This window comes from Parus major, chromosome 7 (genome assembly GCF_001522545.3).
Source record: "Parus major isolate Abel chromosome 7, Parus_major1.1, whole genome shotgun sequence".
Taxonomy (NCBI): Eukaryota; Metazoa; Chordata; class Aves; order Passeriformes; family Paridae; genus Parus; species Parus major.
In genome coordinates this window covers 6,612,498-6,629,978 of record NC_031776.1, presented here as the reverse complement: position 1 = coordinate 6,629,978, position 17,481 = coordinate 6,612,498, and the positions used below count along the sequence as shown (strand labels likewise).

Sequence of the window (17,481 nt, the reverse complement as noted above, 5' to 3'; positions counted from 1 at the left end):
AAAAAGATACCACCCCACAGAGAAGCCACAGCAAATCTTTATGATTCTCCTCAAACAGGGGCAGCCCAAAGCAAACCAGGCAACGCAGACAGAAGTTTTACATCAAGCCACAGCTTTCCTCAGCCAAACATACAGACATAACCCTTTTTCCTCATTAAAATTACAACCTAGTTGATATGAAAATTAACCTAAAGGTCTCTCTCAACATGCTTCTCCAAATAACTTATGACTAAGTTACTCCAGATATCTTACAACACAACAAATATGCTATGACACAAGTGCTAGAAAATCTAATAAAACTCTAGCAATAACACTGTCAAGAAGCTACAAAAAGATTTTGACCACGCTCATGTACTAACAACCGATGTACAGATGACCACATACTGCCCAGAAATACACATGGAATGAGCAGAGAGGCAGCAATGTATGGGCACAGCATGGAAACTGGATATTTCCATGGGTTGTCTTTCAACACCCCATTTGGGACTGATGCCATGAAACACACATGACCTCTGAAACCTCACACTGTTTACAGCCATGTCTCAAACACCCTTGCACTCCTGAATTGCCTCAAGACTGAAGCATGCTGACATGACTCTGGAGGTAAACATACAGCATTTCTGGAATGGAGCTGTTCCTTCTTTGCTTAAACCAGAAGCTGATGTGTTCAGTTCTGTCTGCACTCTAGTGTGCAAGTTCATAAGCTCAAGTATGGGACTGCACATTTTTTCTTCATTTAGAAGACTCTTCATAGATTCACAAAAATTGTTCCTGTATGCCATTTTTATTTTTCCCCATTTCTTTACTCCTGTTGAAGTAAAGGAGTATGTTGGTAACCATATAATACTGCTGCACTGTCAGAGTTCAACAAACAGAACCAGACATAAGCACATAAAAAGAAGCACTGCATGCACTATTGAAAAATCTTACAGGGAGTTACAGATACTAATTTCATCAGAAGACTTTTACAGAGTGTAACTATATATTTGCCAACAACTAATTCAAGAAACAATAAAAAAAAAACAAAATTACATTGGCTTTCCTACTTCACAAACCAAAATCTTCATTAGACACACCCCATGCACAGCTATCCACATTTACAAAACTACCAACTGCTCAGATTTATCTTAATGAAGGCAGCTCCTTAAATGAATCACAACCACCTCATGACCTGTCAGTCTGTGATTGTGACTGGACATAGTGACATACTTGCTAGGTTGCATGGAATTATATTTCTGTTACACCTGGATTATATAGAATAGGACTGCAAATTCTGTATCTATAAAAACCAAGGCTGCTTTTTGGGGACTGAATGTTTTTTACTGAAGCTTAAAAATATAACAAGTAAAACAGACTATTTATTATAACTAACAAATATTTTTTTTAAGTAACTGGGATCTAGGTGATTAAATATTCAGACAATATCAAGTAGAAATACTGAAATGTAAGTAAGAATAGACATTTTGCATAAATTTTTGACTGTAATACATAATTCAGCTAGGCACACCGATAAAAGTTAGCTAGAGCCCAAACACTAAATTGTGTGCTCACGTAGGCTATAATATGCAGAGAGACTTAAGAATATTTTCTGTTTTCAAGCAATAAATATAAATTCAAGCAGTGTCAACAATATAACCAATGGACTAAACAGATGTAGATGGGCGAAGCTTAAAGCAAAACCCTTTACTTCTCTGCCATAAATGTTCCAGTTTGCATCATGAAAACATCTAATTTGTTCACTTGTGCAGTTTGAGCCAGGAGCTGTCTTTAAATCCTTGTTTCACCACAAGGAAATCTTCCACCATATTCTTTTCATTTTCATTCCAGTGCTCTGTACAAGCCCATCCTTTCACAGATATCACCACATTCAGTGTACATTTTAAGGGTGGAGAAGGAGAACATTGATGACACTATTATTTCAAAGTCCAGGACATCAAACAACCAACTAAAAACCTCCCCCAAAACTATGATTATTGCTATGACAGTAGTGATAGATTGTTTTGGTTTTTTTTGTTGGATGGTTGTTTCCTCTTTCTACTTGAAAAATGGAGAAAAACATATTTTAAGCATATTGGCCCTAATAGTTACCATAAATCTCCAAAAAGACTTGCTGAAACTTGAGATATCATCACATCCAAGAGTCCTACTTGGTCTTTAGATCAGCAGTGTATTTCAGCTAAAATGATACATAGTGCTTTCTTCAGGACATTTGTGTTTCTCATCACAGAAGAGAACAATAATAGGAAAAGCCTCCTTTGTAAAACATATTAAGTATCAAAAAAAATCACAAGAGGCTAAAAATGTCCCATCCATGACATCACTGCAATGCAGCAGATGAAAGGAAAATAATTTTGAACAGGACTCATCTTTTCATCCAGAGGAGAACACCAGATCATATTTAAGGCCAGGATGTCTTGGTACATCTTTATCACCTATCATTTAAATCATAAATGGAAATCCGAGTATGTGGAGAATCACAACGTGGTCAGAGGTAAAGTATTTGTGAAACAGCACAGAGATGGAAATTGCATCCTCAGGGTTTGAGTCAGACCTATCCCTTGTTTTCTTCTGAGCAATTCCCAATGGGGATCAGGCACAAAGAACAAATGTGGATATGCTCTTTCAGACTTCTAATCCTTGCTTTCATCAATTAAGTTACCACTAACTTCTGTGAATGAACTGGGAGATGCAGATGGACACACACACACATTCAATTTCAAAAATGTGGTGTAGAAACAGGGGTATAAAAGGAATAAGGGAGAATATATATTAAAAAAACCTCCAGCTGAAACAGGTAACTGAAAAACACAAGAAAGCAAAATATAACGTTTTAAATTTTTATCCAATTAAAATGAATCATAAGAAAAAAAAAATCCCTGCAAGCATGGACAAAATTCACAAACATCAAACAAAAAGCAGCAGAATTACTGCATAGAAAAGGTACCAATCAAATAAGCACAGCTGATGAAGCAACCCAGAGAACAACAAGATCCTAAAATTCTTTCATGTAATAAGAGTAACTTTCAAAGCCTCTAGATGGACCTTACTACATAGCTGCTTGCAAAGGGAGAACAGGCAGAGGCAGCACACAAGATTTTCTCCTTTAGTTTTTGGTTTCATTTGAGAGCACCAAAGCATGCCAAGCCATAAAAACCCCCAAAAATAAATACAAAAAAAAAAAACCCTGGCAAGTCTGAATCTTCTGCAGATAGAGGAAGAGGTCATTTGGAACATTGCTGAAACAAGAATATTGAAATGACATCTGAACACAACCAAACTATGCAGTTTTAAAGCTGTCCAGACTTCTGAAGGAATATTTGTAAGAAGAAAAATTGGCTGCAGATCTTGGAAGCATATGGAATGCATAGAGACCACCTACGGCAAACTGAGAATTCCAAAGAAAAACATGTGAGCTATTTGATTGATAGCCTATTTCCAAAAGACCTGGAACACTGAAGAGACATGGGCAAAACAAGGAAATTTATGTATACTGTACATATATTGGAAGTGACATGCCAATTCTGAAGCACTACTGAGTAAAGGAGTGTCTCCTGAAAAAGCAGACTGAGAAGGGCTAAAACAAAAGTTTCAAGAAAATAGAATGTGATAAAATGTGATAGAAATAGAAGATAAATAAAAGAGATGACTGAACTGCATATGTATGATAAAGAATTCACAATAAAATTCAATGTTTTGTTCCCAATAAAATTCAATGTATAGGTGCAATGTTGTGCACCTATTAAGGCCACTCTAAAACAAAGTGCTGGAAAGGTTGCATCCATTGTAAAAGGGCTTAATAGATTAATCTTCATGACCAAGGAAAAAAAAAATATCAGAGGTTTTATTACAGGTAACTGTCACTACAACTCAGCAGATTTAGGTGATTGAGCAAGAATTCACTCTTTCAACCACATCATCCTCCAGTCAGCTGCATGTATCCTACAGGGACAGTGACATCAATTTCTCTTTTCAAACAATTCATGAGATTTTGTGAAATGCACGAAAATTTTATTGGAGGACTCCAACAAGTGCCAAAATCATTGCCAGGGTGAGAGGCAAAAGGAAAAATGGGACTATTGTGCTGCAGCCCAGTTCCACTAGAGACTAGCTAAAAAAAACATCAGCTGAAATGGTCTGCCTTCTTTTTGAAGATCAGTCCCTTTAACACCTGAATCCTCCTCTCTTCCAGCACCAGCAGCATCATTAACTGTAAAAAGACCTTCCAAAAGGCAATAAAGTTCTGGATGTTGTTCCACACTATGATATACCTTACAAAAGTGGAGATTCAAAGGCAAAATTCTATCTTCAACAATAGCATATTTTAAATGGTGGTGAGCATGGGACAACAGCCACTGGACAAGACAGAGTTGCCACATGGTTTGCTGCAACTTCTGATTCTTTTCTGTTATTAATTAACACATAAGCTGAGCTCTGGTGTGTTCAAAAGTCAATACATTCCTCATTTTTAAAGAGAGGTGAGAACCAACAAAAAAGCTTTTCTGGTTTGTTTATTTTGTTTTGTTTTTTTTTGTTAGAGCTCAAAAAAAACAAAACAAACCTTCCTAATACACGCACATAGAAACCTTGATTCATGACAAAGCTAAATAAACTTGATATACATGGATTTAGTAAGAACAAGCTTTCTGCACTACAGTGCTGTTCATCCTCATTTATTAAAGTGGGGTTCCTTGAAGAGCATAAAAGTACAGGAGTGCAGGCCAGATAGAGACTATGTCCACGTGGATAAATCTGTTCTGGTCGGATCAGCAATGAACTACTCTGCAAGCACTGAGGAAACCAGAGTATGATAAACCAATGCCTGGGTTTTATATGCTTGGAAAAGCAACTGTGTGCTCCACACACAGTCAGACTGAACATGTCTAAATTAACTTGTTCCTCCCACTTCCCAGAGTTCTTGGTCATACTTGATCCAGTTCCCAATGTCTTAACAAAAATACCTGAGCCAGTACCACATGAAAGATGCACTAGACAGGAAAAGGGCGGTGACATACAGAGAAATGCTTCAACCACCATCTCAGGAGCATCATTTCACTGAAATGACTTCCAGAACCACAGGGTGAACATCTAAACACCCTGAGAAGTCAAACAGACATGAGCAGGATTCCTACATCCATATAAAACAGAACTAATAACCATATAATCACTATCATTCACAATGCAATTTTTCACATTTCAACTCTCACACTAGCTAGTACTTTGCCATGTGTACCAGTTTTCCTAATATCCACATGTCAGGGCAGACTCAAATAATTGACACATTTCCAGATAAATGACAAGATAGGAGGGAGCAGAAAACACTCTTCCCACCCTTCACCCTTCCACAGCGCCAGAAGCTCAGAGTAGAGTTAATAAGTTGCTTTCTCCAGACATGCTACAAATGTATTTGAGCTGCAACATCTCTTTGAAGATCTTACCCTGTAAAATGTTCCCAGCTATATTGTGAAACACGAATTTCAGAAATCTGTCAAGATATGTCAAGATTACACCAAGTTTGTCAGCTAAGAAGAAATACACTTGATTCTACCTTAGACAAACACTGCCTGGGACTTGTATTTGTGTCATGTTTTCCAAAAAGCAGCTGTAATAATACAAAATTGAATAATGCTGTCTGGGGGGAAAAGAAGTATTTAGACCATAAACAAACAGGATCAAATTACCCAGAAGTACACATGCCTTGCAGCAAGCACAAGAAACACCAGAGCAAATAACATACATAAATATTCTTCAAAAGCATCTGGTAAATTCACCATAATGAATTCAAAATATTCAAGCAATTATTTCCAGCCAATCACTTATTTCTTTCAGAACTGAGATCTTTAGCATTTTATTATGTTCTTTACTGTCAAGGCATATTTCTTCTGCAGTTTGACTATTTTTTTTCCTCCTACCATTTGGCTAAGCAACCAAGTAACTTATTCAGTAACTTCCAGACCACCTTGCAAATGGAATTGATTTGGATTAAATAGCTACAGATTATTTCAGTGGTTAAGTAGTCACGGGTATGCCAGCAACATAACACATCTCAAATATATTCCACTAATCCTATCAAGTATGCTTTTACTTATCTTTCACTAAACATCTATTTTATGGTCCATTTCTTCATACCTTCTAATCACAGCTCAGTTACAATGTCAAAAAATCTGAAATCCCGAACTGAAAAGCACACAGTCACAACAAAGATAATTTTATGAGTAAGAGGTACATAAGGGACTGCTGTGGAATCATTAGTGTTTACAACTCTAAGCATATTTACTGCTTTCCATCCTTTACAGGACAGATTTGTTACAGTTGAAAGCTTTCCCTTCAGGGCCTTTTAGAGAAGCACATATATCCCACAGATATGCCATAACCCATAGTCATCTCAGTAAGGCACAACACAACTGTTCTCCTGGGGTTTTTTGAGAGTACAAGGGCAAGATGAAGAAAGGGACAAGGAAAAAGGAAGGAAAAGGTGTGCATGCAGGAGAGGGAAACTGTACCTCTAGTTTAGAGCTGAAAGGATTTAAATTCATCTAAACCAGAAGTCTTTTCCATTCCCCACCTTTTGCTTGCTCAGATTTTGTTTATTTTTCTGACTCATTACTCAAAAATTTCCTAGATCCTAATCAAGTCTAACAATGCTTTAGAGGAAACACAACTCCAAAATGGGAAGGGGGAGAAAGTCTTATTTAGGAATTCTTCATAAGCCATTAAATTATAAAAACTCAGGATATCCTCCAGGAATGGTAAGAAAAATGCTACATAATAAAGTACAATATCCTTAAGTCATCAAAACATGACTTGGCTCTGAATTCTGGATGTCAAGAGTTTAGATGATGATTGTTCATTCTTATATGGCACTTCTGTTTGAAGTACCCCAGATTCTTCCAGGAGGGGAGTTTGAAATGAATTCAAGATTCAAGCCAAAAGTATCACAGATGAGGAAATCCTGAAACATATCAGTGGTCAGCAAAGATATCTGGACACACTAAGTATATGAATCACACAGGGTCTCCCCAAAAAGCCTCTGCTGTCAGAAAGCCTCCAAAAGAAGCACCTTTCTACTCCATTTTAAATGATCACCTTAGCTGACACCAAGCTACACATGATGCACTTCATCAAGAGCCTCACCTATGAGCACTTGAAAATTATTCACTTTACCCACACAATACTACCTCTCATTTGTATTAGCTCTATTTCATTTTCTTATCTGGCTTTGAATAAAAAACAAATTGCAATATAAGCAAGTGATGTTGCATCTGTATTTATAGGGACTACATTTCCTTCTGTCTTTGGAGATTTGAAAGTAAAGACTAAATCATTGCTTTATTTATGAAATCTGAGAGTTTAAAAGACAAACCAGACTAACATAAGAAAGAAATTCAGATAAAGAAAGATATTTTGTAAATGCATTCTAGTTCAACAAAGTAACATTTGCTCTTAAGATATCCTTTATCCTATTAGATTCGACCTTGGGAAAAAGAAGGCTAAGTAAGACTGCAAACTGTTCACTAAAGCATGTCAGTCTTTTCTGAGTCTGAGACTGGGTTTAGAATTCACGGTGCAAATTGTGCATTTTGAAAACAAAGACTGAAAGCTATCAGTTATACAGGAAACAAGTTAAATATGTGTATTAGCATGTACATGCTAGGCTTGCCATCTAATACTAAATGCCCATGTAGAATAATCTTATTTCTTAATTATCTATTTTAATTAGATAGCTACATGAAGCAGGGTGCCATGACATTATATTATGGGTAAGTACTCACACCCTCTCCTTCTCAGAAAAACCAACAACAGAAGTGAAAATCTAAGCAGAGTGACAATTTTAGATCTACTGCTGTGGATAATGACCAGCATTTCCACTTTTGTGCAAGACTGGAGAAATAAACACCATACAGAACACCAGGCATTAAAGCAGTTCCTCGAAAGTACAGCACACTATCCTTGCCTACCTTGACACAAATCCTCCTTCCTTGCAGCAGCACTGTCACTTGTGCAGTTAAATCATTTTTGCATTGCCAATCAGTAGCAAAGCCAAGCAAACACCTGCTTGTTTCTAAGAGAACTAATCAACAGTGCTGTCAACTGCACTTCAGTTTCCTGACAGATCACTGCAACACCCACATAGGCTCTGCTCTCTCTGAGCTTTCCACACTGGCAGATTCACAGTGGCCGTAGCCACCAGCTGTCTCATGCCATCCCAGTCAAAACCAGTAAAAAAAGAGCCATGTAGCTGTCCTGACATCTGGGGATATTACCCATGCAATATTACCACATCATTCAGCACAGCATGGCTGAAATGCCAGCTAATGATTTGGATTCAGGAATTACTCTTCATATCAGAGAAAATTACTAATACAAAACCAGTCTAACAGCTTAATAGCTACATTCAATATCCTCAGACATAAAACACGGGGATTGGAACCAAGACCACTGGGAGATGTACTTAACTTTGAAAGAAAAACAATAAATATCTCATACCTAGTCAGGATGGCCAGGTTAAAGTACAGCTTGCAGATTCTGCTGTCTCAGTGCAAAAGCAATAGGCCCTGAGAGTACTAAGGCTGGGAACTGAAGTTCCCAAGTGCCCTCTCCAAGACTGGCTGGTTTCTTAGGTACAATTTCAAACCCTTAGGGATTAAACAGAGCTCCCCTCACAGAATGGGATGGGAGGGAAGATAGAGAATCATTTTTACAAGCTGGATTGTTTCTAGGTGAGTTCCTTTGGTCTCCAAAGAAGCCTAATGTGCTTTTAAAAGAATAAAAAGTAGAATTAGCAGTGGAGAGCCCCACTGAAGTAGAAGGACCAAAAGCAATTTAACAAGAATTTTAACCACTAGCATATTAACAATTTTACGTGGCTGTGTAAGAAAATGTTACTTTACATGTCCCTTTCCCAGCCCAGGGGCATTGGCCCAGCCCCTCTCTTACCTTACCACCCACTTGCACAAAAACATGTGCAAAGACAAAACCAACCCATCACCAGGAAAAAACAGCTACCAACTCTGATTACAAGAAAATGTACGAAGCACTGCATTGGTAGCTACACATGAGCTGTTTCATCCAGTTTCTCTCTTTCAAGAATATTAACATTATACACACTGACGTACCTGTTCAGATGTGTTGACATACTGCATTTCACACCATAAAACACAGCAAAAGCAAACAATTAAGTGCAATTACTATATGGCACAGAAAGATTAGGGAATTAGTACCAACTCCAGCTGCACAATTTGTTGGAAAAGTATTTCTTCCATCCTAAGCCCATTTGCACAACATGATAAATTTAATATTAATGCAACATGTAACTTACAAAATTAGTAATGTAATTTTTAGGCTCCTTGAATCAAGAAAAAGACTGTCCTTATCTCAGACATTAAAGACCTTTGTGTTTACAAATCCACAGTAGGTTCTGCTTTAGAGCTTACACATGTGAAACAGATTAAGGGGCACCATGGTGGGGGTTAATGTCTCAAACTTGCTGCTGGCTACATCGTCAGTCCCCTGCTGCTATTTTCCATCCCAAGTAAAGATTCAGCATCATTTACCATATACACTTCAGCTCTCACTTTTTGCTTTGTTTTAACAACTCTTTGCACATTAATCTTAACTACAGTTATTCTAAAACAGGTATGATGTGGGCATACAATATCCTGTAACATGAAATCACTGTTTAGCTTTAAACCCAAGCATCCACTGCTTTGGAAATGATGGTTCTGCACTTTATCAATTAGGAAGCAGACAAAGGAGAAAAGCTATCAGCTACCATTTTCAGCTGTAGGGCAAGCATCACAAGAAATTTTTTCTTGAAGACCCAAGTCCTAAAATTTGGAGTTTCTGTGAAAAAAAAATGTTTTCAATACAAAATAAAGATCTACATACCTGTATAAAGAAAAACCTTTAAAGAAGGAAAACAATACTAAATGCTCACAAGGAGCCTACAGTATTTTAAATCTCATTATTTTTATGATTTTTTTTAGGGAACCTGACTCATGATCTTTGAATGCACTCAGCTGCCAGCTCAGCGTGCAGGAAGAAAGCATTAGAGACTGCACATATCTGCACAGCAAGACACTTGGAAGGATGGCCTGGACAAAAGTTAAAAAATAGGTTTGAGGACACAAAAAACTTTCTTAAACAACTCCTAATGTAACTGGCATGCAAAGATGATTGCTGTTCCAAACAGCATTTTGAGATGGGACAGCAGGAAAAATAATCTATTTTACTGGGAACACAGTTCTTTATCTAGGCTCATTACCTCACTTCAGTAATATGTTCCAGAAGATTTCACAACAGATTAAGAACAAAATGCTGCTGTTTCAAGAGATACCTTCTTTAAAAGATGTACAAACACAGATACACACCCTAAAAAAAGGCTCTCAATCTGACAAAAGAGAAAATATATTCATTAATATCAGGAGTACCTTTGTGCACAGGAAAACCAATAACTATGTTGGGCAGCAGATATCAGTTGCCAGCACTAGCACAGAAGAGACCTTCCAAAGCTGTGCCAGCCCAGTCTGCAGCTGGGAAGAAACCAGTTCTCCCCTGCCACAAGGAGAGTTGCAAGACCAAAGGGAGAATGGGAAACCACCTCCCTTCCAGACATCTTTCCCCACAGCAGGAGCAACCTCAGCCCAGCCTTTTGCCTAGTGGAAAACAATTATGATTTTCTTCAGACTGCTGAGATCTCTGAAGAAGCCTTTAAGGGCTGCAGGGATTTGAGAAGATCACTTAGGAAGTTTAAGCACAATGTTTAAGTGCCTAACGTCCCATTCTGCCTACGAGGACCTGAAGATCTGACATCTGCATGTGAAAGAACAAAAATGGAAACAGAATAGAGTATTAAATTTCACAACAGGTACTAGTCAGGATTCTGCTTTGCACACTGTGGCACTGCTGCATTTTGCCTTTGGGTCAAGAATTTTCCCCATTAGAACTGGGAGGGATGGAGAGAGCAGAGGAAGAACTGAAAAAAAAATAAAAATCATCACATTAAAGATCTTTAAATGTTCCAGAGAACTCAACAATCCTCAAAAAACTAATCCATTCTATCTGGGAAGAATGAGGAAGAATTTGCATGCAGTTTTACTGCTTTCATGTTATTTTGAGAATGATGAGAAGATTGAAGAGATTAGGCTTCTGTATCCATATCTATTCCCAAGTACTGGAGTACCCACATACTCCTCTCCACAAAGCAATAAAGCAAGCTAGAAACAGCCATCACAACACTTTTGAATGCCAAAAGATTTGCCTTACAAGTACCATACTTTTTAACATAAAATGTTATTTCCTTTCATTGCTCAGGATATCTCTACAGCATAGGAATAACCAGAATACTAAACAATTTCCATAGATTATTGTTCTAATTTCTGGTGACCAAAAAAAAATAAAACCCTCACCTTAGTTCTATCAACAGAGCCATCTGCAGTCTCCTATCAGTGCATTATTAAGAGAATTGTTTACAAGTTATATTTGCAGAGACCATTGCTAGGCAAGGGTGTTGATCAGGTATTGCTGACAGAATACACAGAAAAACATCTGGCTGCCCAAATGTTGCTGAATCTTTACAAGTCCATGTGATATAGTAAATGGAGAAAACACAGCTCAGTTCTCAGAAAAAAAACAGAATATGCAAGCTTAGGTTGCAACATTAAATAAACGCAGTAGTAACCAAGTGATTATATTAATAAGATTAATATCTTCAGACTCTGGAATTAAAATGACAGAATTTCTTAATGGCTGCCCTTCAAAACAGAAAAGAATATTGCAGAAATTAAAGAAATCCAGTGCCTTAATCTAAGAGGCTTTCCAGTACTTTTTGTCAAATTATCAATTATGTATGTGAAACTGTAGGTGTTACAGCCTGAGTTCTGCTTCTTGCCCCAGTGAAAACTACTTAGATGGCTGTCAGAAACCCAGGTGATGTCTGTTCTACAAATATGTTTGTTTCCTTCAGCTACAAAATTCCACATTCTCTGTCTTTGCCTGATATGTAATTAGACATCAGAGATGTAAGTCACTTCAGCCTGATGAAACAATCATATTTCAATTCGGAGCGCCCTCTTAGCGTGGTGATAAGAACATCTGCTTAAACTGGCAGAGGAGAGGAGGAATGAAAGTGGAATTCCTTTCCTGGGAATTCATGATGTGTTTTCAGCTGGATAAATTCTCTACTGGAATCCTGGATAAAATCCGTGGTAACATCACTTTGGACTCTTGATGTTCAGTTTAGTGTAACAAATGTTCTTTGAAAACATACAGCAATAGGGGGCCTTAAGGGAGGACTGTCTGATTATTATGTGCAGTGGAGCTGCAGCCTAGGTTTAAAAACACATTTTAAATGCATTAAAATGCTTAAGAAAAAACATTTTTAAGACTTAAGAGCTACAATCAACCACTCCCAGAGTTGTTCAGGTGCCCCTGGGCAAACAGAGTAGCACAACAAGGTCCACAGCTACAAATCAGACTTAAAGGGTGAGCAGTGATGCCACTATTGCATTCAGGTCTGTGCCCAGAGGAGAGACCACAAAATGAAGATAATTGAGTAAACTTACCTCCTTCTTCCTCCCAGCCCTAACCAACACGGGCCATGACTGTAAAACCCAGATCAAGGCTACCCATTCTGTGGGTAGAACAGCTTGATGAAGCATGTAAAGTCACAGGGAATGTTCAGTGGAGCACTGGCAGTGAGGTAGAAAATCTATCTGCATGAACAAAGCCAACATTCTGATCTCAGGGATTTGGGAGATACTAGGAGGGAAATTACTTCCCAAGATATTGACAGATACATCTGCATGCGTAGTTACATTCTGAAGGTAAAAGAAGCAAAGAGAACATTGTTATTAGCTATGCAGAGGCACTGTGTGTTCTAACAGGGGCGGTATTGTTTGCTCTTTTCTGGATTACAACCTGAGTCTCTAAAGGAGCTTATCCCTTCAAAAATCAGATTACAGTAAGGCAAAAAAAGCGATGGGGAAAATGTTTATTTGTGCCCAATTAGCATATTCTTATGCAACAACTCTATTAAGTCATGAACTAGTGATTTTTTTGCCTCATCTCAAGAGCTGATGTATTTGTAACTGTACTTGGAACACAGACTCATCTTCTGCCATGCATTCCATCCTTGATAATAACTGAAAATTCTAAGGGACCTGCAGTTCCTTCAAACAGAACCTGGTGGACTTTTCAGCTCTCGGTGTTTTACTTGTTCTCTTGAAAACAATGACGGAATTAGAATCCTGACACAAGCCACACTAGGTATGACCAAAATTTAGTGAAAATGTAGTTTCCCTCTGTTCTCTTTCAATCTGTGTCAGTTCCCCAGTTCAAACTGAAACTAACCTTTAATAATTCAGCTGGTAATTCTAATTATGTTCTTATGACATGTTTAAGCAATGCACTCTTGAGGGACTATCTCAAGAGAAAAATTAATTCTGTAACTGTAGTACAAATTCCAATTTTTTTGTGTTTGACCTCTCCAGTGCTCCATGTTAGTGTCCTGATTATGACTTTCAGAGCATCCAGCAATGTTTACAAACATTGTACATTACAAACAATGTTTACAGACTAATATTGAACCACAAAATGTAACCTTGTCTACAGGCAATAGACTAGCAAATTATAATGAGCTTTGAAAGGAAATTCTGAAATGCCACTGAATGGCACCTGAAATCGGGTGAGTGTTTTGCAGAACAGTAGACTGAACTCTAGAAAAACCCTCAAAAATGGTACAAAGTTGCTTCCAAAGACTAAGGAGGCAGAACAAACCAGTAGTTTGCATATCTCCTCTTGTTTTCCACTGCTGTTACATCTTCTTCCTTGCTGGTCCTCCAGTAGCAGGAGATTTCCTATGAGATTTAAAATGCTTCACAGTTCACTGTTGCAATAATTTTAATTTCTGTACTCATCACTCACAAGACACACCCAATCACGTCATCCTAACTTCTCAGGCAACAAGAGCTGTACTTGTTTTTGCTTATTTACAGTTCCCTTTTGTTGATATTTCTTTGAATAGCGATTCCTTTCCCCCCTGTTGATATTCAGCCACTGTAGCTCTGCTGAAAGTATAAACCAAAGTTCTCCTTGCATCCTTTAACATTGTGCCATAACACCAGGCTTTTAATCCCTAAATCACTCTCTTTATTCAGGCCATTCATGTAAACATATGTCTTTAATGAGATCTATAATCACTAACGCGTTCATACACTTAAAATGCGACCCAGAGAAGTGTATGGCTAATAATCATGAAATTATTTCCCTCCTGTCTTGTCATTTCTTTCTCTAAGTTCATGTGAATAATCTCCAAATACTTTAAGTTGTACCTGACATACTACTGCCAAGTATGACAAATCAGCCAAGTAAACCTATAACTATGAGGAAAAACTTACTGTTCATTATGAAATGACCATAAAAATAGAAACTTGACCTTCAAAAAAAGATATATTGTTTTCCTTTCTGATTAATTGTTTTGTCTTATCTTGACTGACATCCTAAGTAGCTCTGAAGTACTGATTATCCTACAACAATTGAAAGGTACCACTCCTGTTACGTGTTCATTTAACATAAAGGGGAAGAAAATCACAGAAAATAATTTCTAAAAGGAGAGGTATTTTTATAATACACAAACAAAGATGCTTATTTATACTTACACTTAAAAAACCAAATACATTGCTATAATATTTTATGTGAATCTCTGCACATTCAAAGCACCTTCATAATCACCTTCATTTATGCCTTGCTTTCCAGATCATTAGGGGGAATCTTTTTAGTTACGATAACTTTTTCTTTCCATAAAGATGACTTTTTAAGAACTTGCAACTGCAATGGAACTGCAGGAACGGAAAAGTTTAAAAGTTACATTCTATTTAAATTAGAAATCTAATAAGTGTCTTAAATTCAAAAAAAGACCCCAGAAATCTATTTCTTCGGCAGGGTGTCAATTCCTTTGCATGAAGAATACAATTAACCTTTACGGGCCTTAGATTAACTCTAGGTGCCCCCTAATAAACGAGAAGGACAGCGAAATTAAATAAACAACATACTTTTGTACGTTCCTCCGACTGTCATAGAACTTTTAGACCCTCTTCAACTGAGAATTTCTCCCTCAATCTCCTTCCCTGACTCCAAGAACCTGCAGTTCTTGCTCAGATTTCTCTCTATTCGCATGATGATCCAGCAAACTTCTCCAGCACTCCACCCTCCCGACACACGCGGAGTTAAAATTAACTTGGTGGTTTGGGTTTGGTTACGAGCCGAAGATCCTCCCTTGTACAACTGAGCGCTCAGCAGCCCCAGCGGCGAGCTCGGCTGCCGCCCAGCACCGCCGGGCTGCCACGGCGGAGCCTCACGAGGAAAACAAAACCTCGTCTCGGATAAAGGCTTTACTGTACTTACAACGGGCAAAAAAACCCAGCCCCGAATGAAAGGCATCTCATTATTCGCAGCTGTTTGAAATTGAAAAAGCCCTGCCCGGGTGTCCGAGACAGGGTCCGTGCGGGTACCGGAGCAAGCCGCTGTCCCCGGTGCGGGGAGCGCGGATCCCCCGGGAGCGGCACGGCCGCGCAGGTGAGGCGGGACCCGCGGGAGCGAGGAGCTGCCCCGGCGCCAGCCCCGCTCCGCTCGCCCCGCCGAAGAACCGCGGTCCCCGCGCCGAGCTCCGCCCGCCCCTGCCAAGTTGCCCGCCGACGGCAGAGAGGGGCGGCGGAGCCCGGGGCAGCGCTGCCGCCACGGCGATCAACAGGCGCTCAGACCCCCGTCCCTCCCTCCCTCCGCGCCTCGGCCGCTGCCGGCCGCCCCTCAGCGCCGCGGGGCAGGCGCTGCCGCGGGACGGGGGCTGTCCCGGCGCGGGGCCCCGCGGTGCCGCCGGGCGCGGAGCGCCGCGTACCTGCCGGGGATGGAGCAGCCCGTCCCGCCGCCTCTCCGCGCCGCTCCCGGCGCCCGCTCCGGCCACGGCCGCCCCGAAAGTTTCCTGACGTCAGCGCGGGCGGGCGGGCGCGGACCCCGCCTGCTGCCGGGCTTGCCGCCGCCGGGCCGGGCCGCCGCCGCTGCTCCCGGGCTCCCCCTGCCTCCCGCCGGCACAGCCAGGGCTGCGAGACGCAACAGCCAGCGCGGAGAGAAGGCGTGAAGAGTAGGCAGCAGTCGAGAAAGTGAGGAACGAATTCGGTCACTCTACGTTCCTCAAGGAAGCGTCTCCTAAAGAAAAGATAGTAGACACACATGCATTGGTCTTGGTTAAAGCTGCGATTAATTTTGTGGGGTGCAGATGCACAACATCACGCTGACTTCTGAGAATGTCTGTGCCATGCGCTCCCCATTAAAATGTGCTTTAGAAACACCGGAACGCTGTAATCCAATACATGACAGTCATGGTACGTGCAAATTACGGACAAAGCATTTCCCGTTGAAAGGCAAGGAATTCGCGTCTCCCATATTTCTTTTATTCCTGGTGGGCTTCTGCCACGATAGTGCCAATAATAGGGCATGTAGTGTCTGTGGAAAGGCAGGAAACTCATCTATTACTCCTCCCTCATTATATTTTCTTAACAGCACATGAAAGATGCATTTTGTGTTAATCAGTAGACAAACCTCGAGAATGGCCATTTAGAGAGCAGAATAAAACATGTCACTGAAGTCAAAGCAAAGGTACTTTGTCTGCAGCAGGTGTATTCTTGTTTTAAAGACAAGATGGAAAACGTTTAACGGTGGAAATTGATGGTCCAGAGTGGAAAAATCATGACAGAAAAAACCCATGAAGGGTAGAAGACAGGAGCAGTCAGCTTTTTAAATCAGTAAGCTCTAGATAATTGCATAAATATGAAATATGTAAAAATTTAATTAATGTGGATGCCTTTTCCATTCATGACTAAAATAAAAACCAAAACAAATCAAACTCCAAAACAGGTAACCAAAACCCAAGTAAATTAGTAGTTTGTCTGCTCTAGACATCAAATAACTACTGAAACTTTCTATCAGTTTAGTCTCTCAAGTAAAGGAAACAAATGCTAACTTTTCACATGGTTTCAGAGATATTTGTAAACTTTACTAGGAAACTAACAAGCTAAATTCCAAAATATAAATAGAAAATGAATTCTGAGAAAGAAGGAAAATGGAAAACACTTGGGGAAATTTAATGAACTTTATATTCTAAATAACATCAAATCCAGGAATTGTTTTCAGCTACTGTTTTCATCTAATAAATCTTAAATACATTAGGTGGAGGGGGGAAAAAAAAACAACAAGAAAAAGATACCCCTACTAAACCTGTCTACTGCAACATTAAGACAGTTGAAGGAAAATCTGAGGAATCTCAGCAAAACACATTTCATTCACAGATGACACATGAGTGGCCAACAGAAAGAAACTTTTTTTTGACTGTTGTTGTTACTGACAGCTATTCCCACACACCTTTCTGCAGAATCTTGTTGGAGCTGACAGCTGCATTGCATGCATCTCCTCAGCCATTTGTCCCTGTCAAAA

The 17,481-nt window shown here is 39.4% G+C and overlaps 1 protein-coding gene across 8 annotated transcripts in view; it reads right to left on the bottom strand.

Moving 5' to 3' along the window:
• The window catches only part of GULP1 (GULP PTB domain containing engulfment adaptor 1), a 143,681-nt gene extending 127,695 nt beyond the window's left edge, over positions 1-15,986 (bottom strand). For 3 of the 8 annotated variants that reach the window (XM_015635109.2, XM_019007533.2, XM_015635107.2), the window contains exon 1: positions 15,890-15,986. The gene's annotated coding sequence lies outside the window, so the exon portion shown is untranslated. Of the gene's footprint in view, positions 1-13,773; positions 13,854-15,889 lie in introns of all 8 variants that reach the window. The other 5 variants (XM_015635108.3, XM_015635106.3, XM_019007535.2 and 2 more) reach the window with 4 other exon arrangements.
• Positions 15,987-17,481: the final 1,495 nt, after the last annotated feature.